This window comes from Micromys minutus (assembly GCF_963924665.1).
Source record: "Micromys minutus genome assembly, chromosome: 13".
In the NCBI taxonomy this organism is placed as follows: Eukaryota; Metazoa; Chordata; class Mammalia; order Rodentia; family Muridae; genus Micromys; species Micromys minutus.
Genome location: NC_137982.1, coordinates 36,850,520 through 36,867,690, shown reverse-complemented (window position 1 = coordinate 36,867,690; position 17,171 = coordinate 36,850,520). Strand labels below are relative to the sequence as shown.

At 36.0% G+C, this 17,171-nt stretch overlaps 1 protein-coding gene across 1 annotated transcript in view; it reads left to right on the top strand.

The window, feature by feature from the left end:
- KCNH7 (potassium voltage-gated channel subfamily H member 7) overlaps nucleotides 1-17,171 on the top strand; it is a gene marked incomplete at both ends in the record, with an annotated part of 460,182 nt that overhangs the window by 45,380 nt on the left and 397,631 nt on the right. The window lies entirely within an intron of this gene.

Sequence of the window (17,171 nt, the reverse complement as noted above, 5' to 3'; positions counted from 1 at the left end):
ACTGGATGCTTCACTCCTTCTTAGAAGGGGAAACAAAACATTCACAGGAGGAACTACAGAAACAAAGTGTGGAACAGAGACTGAAGGAAAGGTCTTCCAGATGTGACCCCACCCAAGGATTCATTCCATATATCTTCACCAAACCCAGACAATATTGTGCATGCCAATAAGTGCATGCTGACAGAAGCCTAAAATAGCTGTCTCCTGAGAGACTCTGTCGGATTCTGAGAAATAGTCAGATGCTTTCAACCAGCTATTGGACTGAAAATGGGGTCCCCAATGGCTGAGTTAGATAAAGGACTGAAGGAGCTGAAGGGATTTTCAACCCCATAGGAAGAACAATATTATCAACCAACAGTCTAAACTACCAACCAAAGAGTACACATGGCTCCAGACACATATGTAACAGAGGATGGCCTTATTGGCATCAAGGATAGAAGAGGCTCTTGGCCTTGTGAAGGCTCAATGCCCTAGTGTAAGGGAATGCTAGGGTGGGGAGACAGGATGGAGTGAGTGGGCATGTGGGGAACACTCTCATAGAGGCAGGGGGAGGGAAAGGGGATATGGGGATTACAGAGGGGAAACCAGGAAAGGGGATAACATTTGAAATGTAAGTAAAAAATAAATAAAGTCTGTTTCCCAGGGGAAACTTTCTTCTTCACTGTTTGTAAATAACACTTATTTCCCAACTGAGAGTCTCTCTCAGTATCTTATGATTGCAGGGCTAAGAATAATCTGGCTTCCTTATAGGAGTCTATCAGTAACAACAAGAGCTAAATATTTCAAAAATCAACTAATCAAACCACTATTACAAATGGAACAGAGAATTTCTAAAGAGAACACTGTTACAAAAAGCTGCTCTTCTGGCTTACAGGATTTTTTTTTTGTCTTTTTTTTTTTTTTTTTTTTTTTTTTGTTTTTACAGAATTAAAAACAGCTCAATAGTCTCTAAGATCGCCTAAGTTTGGAGGTTTCAAGAAGTCTCCTGTTGTAGATCCAAGGACCGAATTAAACAAACAAACAAAAAAATAAAAATAAAACATACTAACATAAAACAAAGAACACCACAGAAGTAATCCCATAGCACCTTAGTGATACAGTACTCACAGTATGGTATCTGAAGTAGATCGAATGGTGAATGGTTTAGGTGAAGCCAGAGCTTCTAGATTAGTTTTTATCACTTTCTCTAAACTCGGGCCTCCTAAGTGGAGTACACCTTCCCTCACAGGACAGTGCCTACTGCCATGGGTGACAAACTATCTGACATTATTCATCAAGTTATCATTTACAAATATTTTTGGCCTCCCGACTTCAGCTTTAGACATACCACGAGCAGTCTCTACAGGCAAAACCATTTTTAAAACAGTATCAATTATTGCTTTCCCCCAGCACCTTATAAGACTATTTTTACATTTCTGAATTGTATAATTATGTGATTTTTTTAATGATAGTCTTCCAGAAAAGACTTGAAGGATGTAGTTTCTGCTCATTGCTATTTTAGTAAGTAACAGGAAATGTTGACTTGAGAGGTCAATATTTATTACTAACATTTGGGTTTGAGACACTATTCATAATGCATTTTGTGGTGGTTTGAATAACAGTGGCTTCCATAAATCCATATGTTTTAATACTTGATTGCCAGTTGGTGAAATTGTTAGGGAAGGATTAGGAGGCACAGCCTTGTTGGAGGGAGCATGTCTTGGAAGTGTGGGGTTTAATTCATTAAAAGCCTCCTGCTTTGCCACTTCCATTCTCTTTGAATCCTGCTTGCCATTCAAGATGTGAACTTCCAGCAGTTTCTGCCACCTTACCTCTCTCTCTCATCATGGACTCTAAACCTCTGGAAGGTTAAGCCCAACTAAGTGCTTTTGTTTCTGTGTTGCCTTGGTCATGGTGCTGTATCACAGGAACAGAAAGCAAGGCATGTTTTCATGGAGTATGTCACTTGCACCGATTTACCAGCAAAATGGAAAATCAATCATTAAAATTTGTTCACGTGGAGATTTTGTCACACAGTATGTAGCATGTTCAGGGAGAACTACCTAACACTTGTGTGGAAGGTTCTAAAATGTGTATCTTTAAAGCCCTACCACAACTGCATAAGTATAACATAGGATAATTTTGACACAGAAAAAAAAGTTGCTTTTTGGGTTTTTTTTTTCAAAAGTGCAAGCTCCACGATATTTTACTTCGCAAAGTGTCAGGCAAACATTATAAAATGCCTTAGGAATAATTCCTTTTCCTTCCTTCTCAAAATTCTGTGCTTCTAGAAAAGAAAGTTTTGCTGAAGCAAATAGTAAAGTAAGCTAAATGCCTCATATGCATAAAAAGACTGTGTGGACCCAGGGTCATGTAGTATTTTAGTTTGGATTTCCAGTTACCTGAAGTGGATACATTTTTCATTAGAGAGGGCATCTATCCCTATTATGATTCTATTATTTTTGTAATCTAGGTTTCCTTATTTTGTTGATTGTGAAGGGATGTCAAACAGTTTCTGAACTTCCTTGAACTCTCAGGCATAGGCAGTGATCTCAACAATGTCAAACTTGTCCTGAGTTGGTATGGTAATCCTATTTGGCTCCTCTAGCTCTCCAAGAGCATTCTGTAGTGTTTCAGTCTACCAGCATGCAGCCTGAAAACCTGACAACACAATTTCCTTCTTTACCTTTGATATTCATGGGAAAGATTGGGGGTCTCAAACTAGCCTAAATTCCTTTATAAGGGTTATACTTTGTTCCTTTGTATTTTATTTTTTACATTTGACTTTCTGTATTCTATTTCAGCACCAGACCAATCAGTACCTGCTTTTATATTCAGTCTACTGTATTCATATAAAATATTCACTTGGATCCTGAAGATAAATGTTTCCTTCATCTTTATGACAATTTTTATCTTCTGCTAAGGATCATTAGATTTCTCTCTTTAATTGGGAAATGTTCATGCCCTAGTGGATCATAATGAGTGGATGAGTTATCTTAGTTAACTTTTCTGATTTGGGGAGGGGCATGGGGGGTGTATTATTTAATCATGTGAAAAGAAATGCACTACTTACTAGCTCTAATAATACATCAGTAAATTGGCTGAGCATCTGAGCTCTATCCCATTCATATAAGGCTGATACAACTGACAGTGACCAGTGTTGAGAGATTAAGTTTGTCTATACTGCTATAATCTGAATAGATAAGCAACTCACCACCTATATCAACAGTGAGAGTCATGTACTTATAACGTTTTACAGCAATCTTTTAGGTATTGCAGCTCTTTAGGTTGGCTTTGTGGCATTTCCCACAGATGCTTACACACAGAAACCTCTCTATATCCCACACAAATCACTCTTTTAAATGTCATAACCCTCCTCCTCATAAACATAAACATAAATATAGACAGTCAGGTTAACAGAAGTCCATGTGAACATAAAGCCTATACAGGTGGATTTCTGATAGATTATAATTAGTATTCAAAAAGCTCCATAAACAAAGTTAATGACATCAGTCTGCCCAGAATACTGTTTCTCTACTGCTGTTGTTCATGAGACAGCATTTACCAGAGACTGTTGGTATGAGATGCTCATCACTATAGCTAGGAAGATTGAAGTTATATGAGTAATATTTTTTTTAATTTCAGCACTTGAAATTTCATGAATAATCTCCAAACTATGTGACCCTCTTTTTAAAAAAAATGTTTCATAATTTGCCCTTTAGCTTTGCTTCTCTGTTGTGACAATTATACCTCTTTGAGGATATTTGAAAATCAAAAGAATAATTTCTCATGTCATAACTCAGAAAGTACCATGGATATCTAATTGGCAGGAGCCATGGATGCTACAATGTGCATGGTACAAAAACATTAGCTGGTTCTAAGATCACGTGCTCAGGACATGTGCCATAATTCTATGTTATAATAATATTTACATATTATTATGTATGTTATATTTAATATATAATATCTATATAATACAATAGTATAAAACATGTAATATCATAATGCTATAATATAATAATTATAACATAAAAATCCTCTATATTATTGTAGTGAATGTAATCAGACCGTAAGAGAGGGTGTGGGGGTTCTGTGCTCTTCTGTACTGCTGGCATGAAACAATGAAATGACATACTGGTTGTTTGTGGTCAACTTGACACAATCATCAATCTATCTGGAAAGACTGTCTTAACAGAAAATAATCCATAAGACTGGCCTACAGGAAAGTATGTAGGATATTGTAATGAGTAGTTGATGTGGGCTAGCTCACCTAGGCTCATGGTTCAGAATAGTATAACCAAGCACACTGAGCAGGCCATGGAGAACATTCTAGTAAACATCATCCCTATGGCTTCTGCTTCATTTCTTACCTCCAGATTCCTACCTTGAGTCATCTTAGTGACAGAGTGTTATTGGTACTCATAAGCTCAAATAAACCCTTTCCCTACCATCTTGCTTTTAGTTGTTGTGCTTAATTGCAGCAGTACACACTGTATGGAGGACAGGCATTACCAAAAGTAGGCTGTTGATGAGACACACCTGACCGTGTACTATATAGGAAAGATAGTGTAGGCTCTAAAACCTACTGAGTTTTTAGAGTTAGGTCTATTCTATGATAACTGGGAAAATGCAAATGTTTAGAACAATGTATATGATGGAGGCCTAACTTGTACAGTTTCAGGACAATTCTTTGAGTCATTTAAACACTTGCTCAGGGTCACTAGCATTTAGAATTAGGTATCTGTGATTCTGAATAGTTAGGGATGAAGAATTGACTGCAATTAAGAGGCCAGCATCATTGAGAAAAATCTTCTAGGAACTGTTCTCCCAGAGCCAGGACATTGAAAGTTGAGTAAGAAGGGACCAAGGTAGTGACTTGTGCTAGCAGGCATATTTGTTAGTATATAAAAGTTCCCCAAATGGCTTTGAAGACATGAAACAGTTAGAGATAGCGGGTGAGGTTTTTACTGCGAGATGCCTGGTGAAGGTGCAGCTCTAGAAGCAGTAGAAGCCCCATGAATAAAGGGATCATGGAGAGAAGTTAAGGATTGTCATCATGCAGCAGGGGTTGAAGATATTGCTTGAAGTGCACCTAGTTACAAAAAGAACTCCAGCATTTTGGAGACACTGATATTATGGAACTACCAAGGACACCATAAAACCAGAGAGAGTCTATGAAAGTCATTATGTGTTATAGCAAGCCTTTTGGAGCCCAGATGACCATGAGTCTTAGAAGCCTGCCACTGGACTGTACATTATTGGATGCTGAATTTTTTTTATTTGAATGTAATGATGTCCTAGATCTCCATCCCTTGGAATATAAACGTATGTAACTTATTTTTGCTCTTACAGGAGCCCACAGATGAGAGACTGAGAGTTTTAAAGAGACTTTAGAGTTTTAGAGACATTTTGGGAGTTTTAGGGAGACTAACACTTGAGAGACTTCGGAAATTTAAAGAGACTTTTGGATATTTTAAAGAGACTGAACTTTCAAATTACTAAGAGTTTCAAAGACCATGGAGCTTTTAAAGACTCAACTATTTTATATTATGTTGGTGTTAATGTGAGATCTTAATAACATACAAGAAAGACAGAATTATATGTTTTAATAGTTATGTGCTTGTATGTCAGGTTAACCAAGAGGTCACTTATCAGTGTTTTCTGTTTCATTTTGTTTTTTGAAGTTTTTTTTTAGTTCATTTTTTGTTGGTTTCTGTCAATTTGCTTCAAGCCTAGAATTACTGGGAGGAGGAAATCTTAATTGAGAAAATATAGCAGAATGAAAAAAAAAAAAAAAAGGAAAACTGAAGTGGAAGGGCCCAGCTCATTGTGGACAGTGTTGTATCTGGATTGATAGTCCTGGATTTTATATGAATGCTGCCTGAGAAAACCAAGGAGAGGGCATCTCTACCCCCATCCCCATGGCTTCTGTTTGAAGTCCTGCCTCTATATTCATATCTTGAGCTTTTACCTTGACTTGTTTTCATAATAAACTATGCATAGTACATGTAAGTTTTAATAATCCTTTTCTTTTTCACATTACATTTGTTCATAAAGAAGACAACTATGTTCAATATTTTTGAAAGCAAATATTAAAAAAAACTAAGCATTTTTAAGAAGTGCTTATTAACAGCTTTCAAACAACCATGAACGGTGCCTATTTTGTTGAAGCAACATCTTTCTCACAGACTCCCCACAGTTGCTATGCATGGAAATGTGATTTATTACCTGTTCGAATACAGACCATGCTAAACAAGACACCTTACATGCTCTACACAGATGCTGCTGCTAAGGTAACACAGATAGCAGCTGCCTCCCAAACAGTTTGTGATGAAAGATGTATCATGGACTCATGCATTTTCACATCAATCTATGGTAGTTTGAGTAAAGCAAGGGCACAAAACATTTGGATCACGTGTGTTATAGAATGTGCCGGAGCTTAATAAGCTGCCTCTGGGCAGTTCATCATTTCTCTGGATATTTTCCAGTCTCACAGTCCCTTAGTATTATCTGTCAGTTTCAATGATCTCATCAACCACAGCTGTGTAGTTGTTTTATATGATAGGTTTTATCTTGGTTTCAACATATGTAAACATATCACATTCTTTCTAGAAACTTTGATGTAGATGTTATAATTATTGTACAAAGGAAAGAGATGATGATTAGAAAAACTTAGTTTCTGCACTATTGCCCTAGTTACATTTCTAATGCTAAGACAAAGCAACATGGCCAAGGGAGCTTATAAAAGGAATCATTTACCTTGGTATTCATGGTACTAGATGGCTAGAAGCCACTTCTATCACTGCAGCAGGCAAGCAAGCATGGAAGTAGGGCAATATCTGATTACTTAGATCTGAACCATAAGTACAAAGGAGGGGAAGGAAAGTTGCGTTGTCAGAGAGTTTGTTGGTTTTTATCTCTCAGACTGATAACAGCTGCTTTTTAAAAATTTATGTGACATTACAAAATATTTATGATCTTTGTAACTTTGCAAACAGGCTTGGAAAGCCCTTTACCATCCAGTCATTCCAGAGGTCCTGTGATGTTCAGTGTCTTACTTACAATCTGTTGCTATGATAAAAAAAATTAACAAAAGTAGTGTAGGAGGAGAATGAATTTATTTTTATCACAATAAAAGTTACAGAACAACATAGTATAGAAGTCAATACAGGAGGAAATTAATATAGTTGGTAACTCCCCAGTCCACTTTTAGATGCAGAAATATAGAGATGTGTGTAAGTTTACTATTAGACAACTTATAGACAACTGGATTTCTGCACTCATATGTATGTATACAGTACCTTTAGGGAACAGTGCTATCCAAAGAGAGCTGTCTTTACCCAAATTGATTAAATGTCTATAGAATAATGCACTGAAGACCATTTTCTAAGTGGGACTCTTCCCATGAGGTTATAGGTTATGTCAAGGTGGTATAGTTTTTGGTCACAGGTGGTTGTATGAGCTACCGAAAAGTCTCTTACAAGATACTTCAAATGAGCTGAACTGACCTTATACCTATGATTCAAAGGAAGAACACTGGAACAGGTCTTTGGATCTCGAAAGAAGGCCTGGTGCCTATTTTTCTGTGTATTTAGATATTGTGGATGCTGGGATATGACAGTTGTGTTTGTTTCACTTATTGATTATGCCTTGAATCTGAGATTTGAGAAACTAAGATGGTTTTCGGTTAATCTGGTACCTAGACTCATGAATTGGGTTTTGTTGCAGTCTATGAGTTCTAAGCTAGAAATGTGAGCTGCTGCAATAATCTTAGCCAGTGGACTAATCATAGTGAACTTAGACTCTAGAATCATGGGGAAGATATAGGCCCAGGGTCTAGAGGTATCATCTTAGAATCTTGTTCCATGGATGCTGTTATATTTCCCAGTACCATGGGTGCCATCCTGGAACCAGAGTTCACTAGAAAAAACTGATGCTAGTGTCCATATGAAATTAATGCCTGTCATTCTCTTTTCAGCATGCATACAGTTACCACTCTTCATCCTATGTTGCATAAGATGGATTGATGAAGAAAAGTAAAGCAGTGCTTTCTATCCATATTGCTTTTTTCTCATGCATGCTTCACTCAATTACTACAAACTCTTATTCGGGTACCCTCAACCTTTTGAAGGTACACTTATGTGTGTAAATTGGTGTTCTGGTAACTTCTAACATCATAAGATTGGTAGTTCCTTTTTCGTTTATTTGTCTTTAAAAAAGACAGCTTTGAAAACCTGAACATATAATTAAACCCCCGAGTAAACAAAGTTCTTATTTGGTCGAATCAAGTGTAATCACTGAGGACATTGTCTCATATTTAGAATAATTTATTAGATTGAAAACAAAATATGACATGCTTCATTTTAGACACTATTAAACATTTCAAAAAGTTTCAAAATTTTAAATTATTATTTACTCAGACATACTCAAATATACATAAGAATATTTGTATTTCTTTTGATTTTAAGAGAACCACAAGTTCAAATTATTATCCTTGCAAGCTTCCATTTCTGGAATAGTGACTTCATCATTATGGAAGGTGATTTATCTCCATGATTGTTTCTCTGTTTGTAGAATGGGAGGAATTCTGAATCTCTAATGGAGTAATGCAGAGAAAGAATTCATACAAGTTGGGATTACACAGGACAGAACCTAAAATGTAGTGTGTTCCTAATGAATGTTGGTGTATGTTACTAGCTTAAAAAAGGATTTGCAGAACCACTAAAGCAGTTAACAATTAAATAATTGAAAAAGACAAAGGTCTTTCTGTACATTTGCACTGGTGGTACATCAACACATGTACCATATACTACATGTACATGATCAGATGTGCGCACACACACACACACACACACACACACACACACACACACACACACACACAAAATAGATTGAGTGACTTAAAAAAGACCAATGTGACAAGTCTGGATATTCAAATAATTAGAAGCTGAGATCATATGTCACACCTCTGTCCAATCTCAAATGGTTCTAAACAACAGTATGAAGATTTGGACTTAAAGTCTATCCAAAGACATTGCCTCACAAAGCAAACATTTCAAAGTAACAGGTGAGAAAAATAAAGCAATTAGCCTCCCCAAACCTATTCCATCTATTCTGAACATGTGCTAAGAATACTGAGGTGTATGGGAGGTAGGAAGAAACTAAAATGTATAATATAAAAAGCTTGATTTTTTTTATCTATTCATATATCAAAGAGGGAACCAAAGAGATGGGCAACTAGGTAAGAGTGATCATTGTATTAGCACAGGATTTGAGTTATAGCTCCCAGCACCTGAATAAAAACAGGGCTGTAGCAATTCACAAGTGTAGCCTCTTTGATTTTAGGAGCAGCACTGAGGATATCTGTTTGCTAACCTAGGTCAAGGTTCAGAGAAAGGTCCTTTCCCAAAAGAGTAAAATAGACAATGATATAGAACACCTAATATTCTCCTCTGGTCTGTTTGCACTTGTGCACATGTGATGCATCCACACATATATGCAATATACTACATGTACACACACACACACACACACACACACACACACAGAGAGAGAGAGAGAGAGAGAGAGAGAGAGAGAGAGAGAGAGAGAGAGAGAGACTTAAAGAAAGGTAGATTGAGTTTCTTGAAAAAAAAAATACCCAATGCAGCAAGTCCAAATATTCAAATAATTATAAGCTGAGATCATCCATCAGCGATACCACTGAACTGTTGAAAACATTGATGTAAATGCTATGGAGTTGTTGAATCCAAAACCAACACACGAGAAAAGAGCTATATTAATAGAATAGGGTGCCAGGAAAAGAAACTAAGTGCTTCATTACACTGCCACATTTAAGTCTACACAGTAAACTGACACTGCTTAGCTAGTACATATAATATTCCTCAAAATAGGATTAATGGTAATCAATACATAAATGCATTTTTTTCAAATGAGGCATATAATCAAGTCAGGATCTTTTAGGTGTAATTTTAAGACTAAAATTAGCCCCTAGTAGAGACCTACCTTTGGATAATAGGACTGCTTTTGGTGCTCAAGCCAGTTGTTCTAGCAGCACTGCTACTTTGATTGCCAGAGAGGCAAGAGACTATGACAGTCTCTAAAACTACTTCAATATGTCTCCTCTCCATCATGTCTTTCTCCTCCCCATTGGCTTGTGAACAATGCTGTAGTAATTTTAGGGCTAAGAACTCCCACTGGTCCAGTTTAGCTGTATCCAAAGTTGAAAGATTGGGAAATATAACCTTGGATATATAACCTTGGATAAGCAAGGCCAATTTTGAGTGTCCCTGTCACACTTCAGCTATTGCCAAAATTATCCAGAAGAGTAATATTTCCGCAGTATCATTACCTTGAGATACTGTGGAGCGTAAGATATTTAATAGCTTTCTGTGGTTGACTTTCACTGAAACCTTATGTGTAAATACCTTTTACTTCCTTTACAATGACAATGAAACTCGCAGAGTCATCTGTCCAATGTAGCCATATTTTCAAGGGGTTGAATCAGAACCATTGACTCATGCTTTTTCAATCTCTTTTTGGCATTAAGATAAAGATTTAAATGAAATCCAAAAATAATAATCATTTAGCAAAAAGTTAATTTTCTAAGATCATGTTCCTGATTATATAACTTGTGAAAGAAGAATCTACACATCTGATATGATTCAAATGTAAATAAAACATCAAGTTTGATGTCATTGCTTTCTTTCCTAACAATGTGAGAATCAGGAGATAGAATCTGGTGGTATGGTGGTTGGTAGATCACCCTATACAGTTTTTCTTTATTTAGTGACTCTGGGAAAAAATGGGAAAAGGTTTTATGACTTGAAGCTTCCATTTTCTCTAAAAGTAACCCAACTGATAATTGGAAGGATTAAAGGTGTCTGTCACTGCTTACTGCAGCGACTGTGGGTCAATCTATTCTTTGCTGAGAACTCCAGCTGCTTTCTCCAGTCCAAATACCATCTTACAGGCAATTGTTCACATTAAGATTGATTAGCAGTTATTTAAAGAAAACAACAAGAGAATCCTCCATACTTTGCTTATTTCAAGGGGGTCTCGTGTTTGATTTATGTGTATCACTTATGAGATTTTGAAAACTAAAATACAATGGATAGATTTAAAAAGAAAGAAAAAAATGAAGTCAAAATTTCTATGAGCAAAGTAGTAGACTTATTTACATTTCAAACTGAAATACATTGTAATGTTCTCTTTAATGTGGATGTGTTATATTCAAAGCTGAGCTATTACAATACAGAGACTTTGCCAAGATTCATGACAAAATCACTTTGTATTCAAGATCATACAGATGTCATCTTTAGAGGATACAGCTAAAGGACTGGCAACATAAATTTAAAGTAGGGTATTTATTCAGTCTAGACTCGTGCTGTCTTTCCTTCAGAATATTTGCTGAGGAATAAGATTGGCAAATATATCTCTGTCAACACCTGCTCTCAATTTCCAAGTTGACAGTTATTGCCTTCAGAAGTTAGGATTAAGTATTATTCGTAAACCTTACATCAAGCTAAAATCCACATTCTGTCACTACAAAATGGGTCTGATTTGAAAATATTTCAAACATATTTAACTAAGTACAATGGGGAATTCTTTGTTTTTTCTATATGTTATATAAATTAGACTATTTGAAAGTGAACATCTCTCAAGAAACACCCAGTGATTTTCATCTTCTTTGTTTGGTTAATTTTATCATTTTAATTGGATATTCTCTGTATTTACATTTTAAATGTTATCCCCTTTCCCCCTTCTCCCATTACTTTTTTACAAAATTGTCAATATTTTACATGTTATCAAATGTGGAAGAAGACAGGTATTTACCTCTGACTGTACTGTTTTAAGTAGTAATAAGCAGGGTAGTGTCACTGAGAATTGTTATGGATAAGAAAATTTCTCTAGAAATCAGATCAAAGACACCGTGGAAACAACACTAGAAATGAGGAGTAGCTATGAGAATGGGATCAGAGAAGATCTAAAACGACAAGCACTTGACTCTCAGGCGCAACAGCTGAGAAGTCTTATGTGAGTTGTAAAGATACCTGCCATTTTTGCATTGTGTAAAAGTGCCATTCATGGTCCTGGACATTCATGGACAAAAGCATATGTAGGAAAATGTCTCTGGTCATCATATTTGGTGGAGCTTGATTCTGCTGGAAACATCTGTGTACAAAGCATATGACCTTGGTACCCCTCAAAGACTAGTGACTACATGACTGCTGCAGACTACATGTGTACATGACCTCTGAAACCCCACACTGGATTGTCTCTAGTTTAAATCTGATGAAGCTGCTGTGCTATGTTAATGGTTGTGTGGTTTTGGTGTACTCTATCTCTGCCCATCCATTTTTCCAACGTCACCTTAAAGTTGTTTAACCTCATTTTATTCTCTTGATAATGTGATGGAATAAATTCATTCAAAATTATACTTAAACCGCTACTCAGGTATTTTCTCTTACAAATTTATTTCATGTTTTATAGGTTATCTATTTTTAATTGAAAAACATTATTTTTTAAAAAAAGATAAATGTACAGATTTTAAAAACAGTTTTGTATAAAAGTATATGAAAACATATTGTCAATACTTGATTTTTTTAAAGGTTTGATAGTATGCCTTAAAATCTTACTAGTTGCAACGAGCATAAAGTGCATGTAAAACAAAATGTAACCTGGAAATAGTCAAAGTTTTCTTGGTGTGCAAAGATTAAGTATAATGGTTTTTCTTTTTCTTTTTCTTTTCCTTCGTCCTTTGTTTTTCTTGAAGTTCATATAGCCTATGAGTTGTTTCTGGGGGTGATCAGAGCTTTCTGGGGTTAGTATCCAATTACAAGTGACTGCATATTATGTCTGTTCTTTTGTGACTGGGTTACGTCACTCAGGATGATATGATCTAGATGCATCCATTTTCTTTAGAATTTCATAAAGTCATTGTTTCTGATAACTGAGTAGTACTCCATTGTGTAAATATACCACATATTTTTGTATTCATTCATTTACTGAATGACATCTGGGTACTTCCCAGTTTCGGGCTATTATAAATAGGGCTGCTATGAACATTGAGGTGCATGTGTCTTTGTTGTATGTTGGAGCTTCTCTGGGGTAAATGCGCAGAAGTGGAATAACTGGGTCTTCAGGTAGTCCTATGTCCAATTTTCTGAGGAATTGCCAAACTGATATCCAGAGTGGTTGTTTCAGTTTACAACCAAACCAACAGTGGAGAAGTGTTCCTCTTTCTCCTCATGCTCACCAGCATCTGCTGTCATCTGAATTTTTTGTTTTAGCCATTCTGGGTGGTGTTAGGTGGAAACTCAGGGTTCTTTTGATTTACATTTCCCTGATGGCTAGTGATGACAAGCACTTCTTTAGATGATTCTCAGCCATTCGATATTCCTCAATTGAGAACTTTTTGTTTAGCTCTGTTCCCCACTTGTTAATAGGGTTTTTTGATTCTCTGGTGTCTACCTTCTTGAGTTCTTTGTATACCTTGGATATTAGACCTCTATCAGATGTGGGGTTGGTAAAGAACTTTTCCCAATTTGTTGACTGCCGTTTCTTTTCTTGACAGTTTCCTTAGCCTTACAGAAACTTTGCAATCTCATTAAGTCCCATTAGTCAATATTTGACCTTAGAGCACGAGCTGTTGGTGTTCTGTTCAGGAAATTTTCTCCTGTGCCTATGTGTTCTAAAGTTTTCCTTACATTATATTCTAAAAATTTCAGTGTACCTGGTTTAATGTGGAGATCTTTGATCCACTTGCACTTGAGCTTATTACAAGGAGATAATAAAGGGTCTATTTTCATTCTTCTGCATGCTGAGTGCCAGTTGGACCAATACCATTTGTTGAATAGGCTGTCATTTCTCCATTGAATGTTTACAGCTCCTTTGTCAAAAATCAAGTGACCATATATGTGAGGGCTCATTTCTGGATCTTCTATTCTATTCCATTGATCCATGTGACTATCTCTATTCCAGTACCATAAAGTTTTTAAAACAATTACCTGGTAATATACCTTGAGGTCAGGGATGGTGATTTCCACAGATGTTTTCTTGTTGTTGAGGATGCATTTTGCTATTCTAGGTCTTTTGTTATTTCAGATGAAATTGCACATTGCTCTTCCAACTCTATGAAGAATTGTGTTGGAATTTTGATAGGGATTGCATTGAATCTGTAGATTGCTTTTGGAAAGATGGCCATTTTTACAATGTTGATCCATCCAATCCATGAGTATGAGAAATATTTCCATTTTCTGAGATCTTCATCGATTTCCTTCTTCAGAGATTTGAAGTTTTTGTCATACGAGTCCTTCACTTGCTTAGTTAGAGTCACACCAAGGTATTTAATATTGTTTGAACTATTGTGAAGGGTATCTTTTCCCTAATTTCTTTCTCCACATGTTTGTCCTTTGAGTAGAGGAAGGCTACTGATTAGTTTGAGTTAATTTTATATCCAGCAACTTTGCTGAACTTGTTTATCAGCTGTAGTTCTCTGGTGGAATTTTTGGGATCACTTAAGTACACTATCATGTCATCTGCAAACAGTGATATTTTTCCTTCTTCTTTTCCAATTTGTAATTTTTTGATTTTCTTTTGCTATTTAATTGTTCTGGCCAGAACTTCCAGTATTATATTGAATAGGTAGGGGGAGAGTGGGCAGCCTTGTCCAATCCCTGATTTTAGTGGATTTGCTTCATGTTTCTCACCATTAAGTTTGGTGATGGCTACTGGTTTGCTGTGTATTGCTTTTGTTATGTTTAGGTATGGGCCTTGGATTCATGTTCTTTCCTAGACTTTTAGATGAAGTGGTGTTGAATTTTGTTAAATGCTTTCTCGGCATCTAGTGAGATGACCATGTCCTTTTTTTTTTTTTTTTTTTTTTTGAGTTTGTTTATATGGTGGATTAAGTGGTTGGATTTCTATATATTAAACCATCCCTGAATCCCATGGATGAAGCCTACTTGATCATGGTGAATGATCGTTTTGATGTGTTCTTGGATTCGGTTTCCAAGGATTTTGTTGAATATTTTTGCATCAATGATCATAAGTGAGATTGGTCTGAAGTTTTCTTTCCTTGTATGGTCTTTGTGTGGTTTAGAAACAAGGGTTATTGTGGCCTCGAAAAATGAGTTAGGTAGTATTCCATCTGACTCTGATTTGTGGAATAGTTTGGAGGGTATTGGTATTAAGCTCTCAATAAATGTCTAATAGAATTCTGCACTGAACCAATTTGGACCTGAGCTTTTTTTGGTTGAAAGGCTTTTGGTGACTGCTTCTATTTCTTTAGGTGTTATGGGATTATTTGGATGGTTTACCTGCTCCTGGTTTAACTTTAGTATCTAGTATTTGTCTAGAAATTCAACCGTTTCCACCATATTTTCCAGCTTTGTTGACTTTCATAGTAGGATCTGATGATTTCTTGAATTTCCTCAGTTTCAGTTGTTATGTCCCCACTTTCCTTTCAGATTTTGTTAATTTGGATACTCTCTCTTTGCCCTCTAGTTAGTTTGGCTAAGGGTTTATCAGTCTTGTTAATTTTTTCAAAGAACCAACTCTTCGTTTTGTTGATTCCTTGAATGGTTTTTTTTGTTTCTGTTTGGTAAATTTCTGCTCTGAATTTGATTATTTCTTGCTGTCTCCTCCTCTTGGGTGTATCTGCTTCCTTTTGTTCTAGAGCTTTCACCTGTGCTGTTAAGTTGCTTGTGTATGCTCTCTCCAGTTTCTTTTTGGAAGCACTCAGAGATATGAGTTTTTGTCTCAGTGCTGCTTTCATTGCATCCTATTGGTTTGGGTATGTTGTGTTTTCATTTTCATTGAATTTTAGAAAATCCTTAATTTCTTTTTTTTTCTTCTTTGACCATTCTATCATTTAATAGAGCATTGTCTAGTTTTTAATGTGTATATAAGATTTTTGTTGTCTTTGTTGTTATTAAAGACTAGCCTTGGACCATGGTGATCTGATAGGATGCATGGGGGTATTTCAATCTTCTTATATCTATTGAGGTTTATTTTGTGACCGAGTATATGGTCAGTTTTGGAGAAGGTGCTGTGAGGTGCTGAGAAGAAGGTGTGTTCTTTTGTTTTAGGATGAAATGTTCTGTAGATGTCTATTAATTCTAATTAGTTCATAATCACCTCTAGTTTCACTGTGTCTTTGTTCAGTTTCTGTTTCCATGACTTGTCCATTGATGAGAGTGGGGTGTTGAGGTCTCCCACTATTATTGTGTGGGGTGCAATGTATTTTTTGATCTTTAGTAGGGTTTCTTTTATGAATACGGGTACTCTTGTATTTGGTGCATATATGTTAAGGATTGAGAGGTCCTCCTGAAAAAATTTCCCTGTAATGAGTGAAAAGTGTCCTTCCTTATCTTTTTTGATAACTTATGATTGAAAATCTACTTTATTGGATATTGAAATGGCCACTCCCGCTTCATTCTTGGGGTCATATGCATAGAAGGTGTTTTCTCAACTTTTTACTCTTAGATAGTGTCTGTCTTTATCTCTGAGATGAATTTCCTGTATGCAGCAAAATGCTGGATTCTGTTTATGTATCCAGTCTGATAGCCTATATCTTTTTATGGGAGAATTGAGTCTATTTATGTTAAATGATTAAGTAATAGTGGTTTCTATTTCCTGCTACTTTTGCTTTTAGAGGTAGAATTGTGCCTGTGTGTCTTTCTTTTTTTGTTTTTCTTACTTAGGTATTTTCTTGTTTTTACTAGAATGTAGTTTCCCTCCTTGAATTGGGTTTTCCACCTATAATTCATTATAGTGCTGGGTTTGTGTTCAGATATTGTATAAATTTAGTTTGTCTTGGTATATGTTGGTCTCTCCATCTATGGTGATTGAGAGTTTTGCTAGGTAGAGCAGCTTGGGCTGACACTTGTGTTCTTTTAGGGTCTTCATGATGTCTTTCCAGGATCTTCTAACTTTCATAGTCTCTGTTTAGAAGTCAGGTGTGATTCTGATTGCTCTGCCTTTATATGTTACATGATCTTTTTGCATTACTGCTTTTAGTATTTTTAATTTGCTTTGAGCACTTGGTGTTTTGACTATTATGTGTCGGGAAGAATTTCTTTTCTGGTCCAACCTATTTGGAGTTCTGAAGGCTTCTTTTATGCTCATGGTCATCTCATTCTTAAGGGTAGGAAAGTTTTCTTCTACAGTTTTGTTGAAGATATTTACTG